The sequence below is a fragment of the Benincasa hispida genome, chromosome 12 (genome assembly GCF_009727055.1).
Source record: "Benincasa hispida cultivar B227 chromosome 12, ASM972705v1, whole genome shotgun sequence".
Classification (NCBI taxonomy): Eukaryota; Viridiplantae; Streptophyta; class Magnoliopsida; order Cucurbitales; family Cucurbitaceae; genus Benincasa; species Benincasa hispida.
The window spans coordinates 68,838,466-68,842,359 of record NC_052360.1 but is presented as its reverse complement, the minus strand read 5'-3'; positions in this window follow the sequence as shown (position 1 = coordinate 68,842,359).

Below are 3,894 nucleotides of genomic sequence, written 5' to 3'. Positions count from 1 at the left end.
ATTGACACATATTCTTGAATAATCTGCAACATCATTGCGTTTTAATTCAACCGCTTACTTCTCCTCAACCTGTTTGCCTTGTGACTCCGGTAAGAAGTTATAGAAATATGCGCGCGATACTCTCTCATTAGGACATCATGACAGCAGAGAAACATGGAGCCTTGCGTGCTAGCCCATTTTCCCTTTGATTCCCTGCGGGAGCCCTCGTTATCATTAGCCATAGCTTCCTCACCACTTAATTCGGACCCTAAATGAATCTTGCATGAATAATACACTCTTCTTGTTCTGGGTCCACTTAAGAAATTTCTAGACACTTAAGAACTCATAAGCATCAGAACTGTTCTTCTCATTGAACACCAATACAAAGAGAATCTATCCTGCAAAATACCACAAATGCCCAAACAATAAACTAATTAACCATCCCGCGGCAACCGGCCATAAACTTGTAACGACATAAACAACAATGAATGCATGCAGGCTTCAAGTCCAACATCCCTATTAACGAAGTTCCCCAGCAACGCACCATAAAACTTGGTAACGCAATATGTAATCTATGCGTCATAAAACTTGACACAAAAATTTTATTGCGAAATGATGATATGTGATACTACTTCTAGATATGCATTATAACAAATGTTCATTGTAGTAATACTGTGGTGTTGTCACAGTTTCCTTGGATGAAACTAAGTATACATTTCAACGCGAAGTTTGCTCGGTTTGATCCGAGTCGAACACAGGACTGTTTGTAGTTTATTGCGTTGTACTTAGTGAATATATGCGATAAGCGGGTTTTTCAAAATTACATAAAGATTTTGTTACAAGTAATTAATATGCGATGAAGTTATAGAAGTGGGTAAAAATTTGACAATACAATAAATTGCATTAAAGTAAAATTTTGATTAAAAGTAAATCTAAGCTAAGATGATACAAGATACCAAAGTTTCATGATACAAGAATACTGAGGTCAAGGCTGGCTGTGAAGATTAAATGCAAGATCGTGTAATGTGTGACAAGTCTTATCTACAAAGCAGAAATAGAAAAGATAACTAATATAATTAGCGCAAGTTCTTAATTGCGTTTAAGATATATGTTACTATTCCATCTTTTCCCTTGGCGTTACACCTCTTCGGTGATCGACCCGTTCCACAAACTCTGTGGGGAAACAGGGAAGAAACGTAATGAAATGCAAGGTTGCTTTCATCTTGGACATACACTCGCTTAGTTAATGCAGTCTTTTACCTTCTCTCAACAGATCAGAATGACATCTTCACTTTACTCTCAACAGGTGATAAGACTGCTTTTATGCTTCAAAACGCTATTCTCATTCTCTTTTATTGTCAAATTAAATTCTGTTATATTCTGTTCATTATTTAATTATCTCCGTTATATAAGTAATATCAAAAACTTTCATGAGATAAATCGAGTTAATTGGAGGAAACGAAGTAATCAGAAAGTAGTGTGAAATGTAAAAGAGATCTGAAGATCAATTCAAATAAAACTTCTTAGACGTTATCAAACAATGATTGTAATAAGAGATTAAGAAAGTATTTGAAGCGGATACTTAGATATAAATAGATTTAGAAATCAATGGCCTATCATCACTTATTAAACTGTTGTTAGAGACGGAATCATATCAAAAACCATAGAGGCAACATCTTAAGTGTCGATTTCGGATGGAGAATTTCCTTGCCAGTTGTATATAAGTGGAAATTTTGATGGTGACTTTTTGTCATGCTCAGGTTTGTTAACCCGATAAGGAGACAAGCACATGATGCTTAATCGCAGTGTGACTGCACCGACACAAGTTGCTTCCAATCCATGATAGCAATGTAACGAGCGACATGAGATAGTCATCTACCATTTTAATCGGACCTCATGAGCCTAGTGTGCTCTTCTCTTCCCGGATTTCTTTCAATCAGTACTCAGCATCAGCCGTTCTCTCAATAATCAGCAGCAAATTAGCCCTTGTATTAATTTATACCCGTATCAAGTATATCTTCTCTGAATTCTATGGGGGTATTTATATATGAAAAAGCTTTGACTCTGACTTGTGGGCCCCACTTCTTTGTTATGGAAATTCCGAAGATGGAGAAATAATATTCCTTTTGTTATGCAATCAGACCATCAAATCTACACAACGGTTAGTTGTACACATGTTCATAATCCTCCGAATTTGCGTTGCTTGACTGCATCTTCCGAATCGCCTAGTTTTATTGAATGTCTCGATCTCTTTCACTTCCACTTTTCTGTCTACTTCCGTTCCTCCATTAATCGATTTCTCCATGAAGTTTTCTTAATACTTTGGTAATTAATATGGAATAAACAAGTAACTTAATTTGTGCTAAAGAGATAAATGCGTTTAGCTAAAGCATGTCTTCACCTGTGAGAGTAGAAGTGAAGATGTCATTCTGATCTGTTGAGAGAAGGTAAGAAGACTGCATTAACTAAAGCGAGTAGTACTTCCAAAGATGGAAGCAACCTTGCATTCATTACGTTCTTCCCTGTTTCCCCACAGAGTTGTGGGAACGGGGTCGATCACCGAGAGGTGTACGCCAAGGGAAAAGTGGAATAGTACATATATCTTTAACGCAATTAAGGAACTTGCGCTATTTATATTAGTTATCTTTTCTATTTCTGCTTTGTAGATAAGACTTGTCACCACATTACACGATCTTTGCATAATCTTCACAGCCAGCCTTGACCTCAGTATCTTGTATCATGAAACTTGTATCTTGTATCATCTTAGCTTAGATTTACTTTATCAAAATTTACTTTAATGCAATTTATGTATTGTCAAATTTTTACCACTTTCTATACTTCATCGCATATTTAATTACTTGTACACAAAATCTTTATTAATTTGAAAAACCCCTATTCGCATATATCACAAGTACAACGCAATAAACTAAAACAGTCCCTGTGTTCGACCTCGGATCAAACCGAGAAACTTGCGTTGAAATTATACTTAGTTTCATCGCAAGGAAACTTGTGACAACACACAGTATACTACAAGAACATTTGTTAATAATGCATATCTAGAAGTAGTATCACATATCATCATCGCATAAAATTTTTGTGTCAAGTTTATGACGCATAAGATTACATATTGCGTTACAAGTTTATGGTGCCGTTGCTGGGGAACTCGTAATAGGGATGTGGACTTGAACCTTGCATGCATCATTGTATAGTTTATGTCGTTACAAGTTTATGGCGCCGTTGCCGGGGATTGGTTAATAGTTTATTGTTTGGGCATATTTGTGGTATTTTGCAGGATAGATCTCTTTGTATTGGCTGTTCAATGAGAAGAACAGTCTGACTGCTTATGAGTTCTTAAGTGATCTAGAAATTCTTAAGTGGACCCAGAGATCAAGTGTATTATTCATGCAAGAGTTCATAGGGTCGAATTAAGTGGTGAAGAAGCATGGCTAATAATAACGAGGCTCCCGCAGGGAATCAAAGGGAAAATGGGCTAGCGCAAGGCTCCATGTTTCTTGCTGCTGATCATGATGTCCTAATGAGAGAGTATGCGGCGCCATATTTCTATAACTTCTTACCAGGAGTCACAAGGCAAACGGTTGAGGAGAATGTAAGCGTTGAATTAAAACCAATGATGTTGCAGATTATTCAGAATATGTGTCAATTTGGAGGATTACAATGAAAAGACCCACACGCGCATTTGACGAATTTTGTAGATATGTGTAGCGCATTCTCTATGCCAGATGTGACTCAAGAAAGACTTAGGTTATATCTTTTCCCGTACACACTGTGGGATGAAGCGAAGAGGTGGGCTCAATCATTAAAGCCGAATGAGATTAAAGCATAGGAACAGTTGGTTGATAGGTTTATGAACAGATTCTTCCCTCCAGCCGTCAACGCAAGGAGACGGAGGGATAT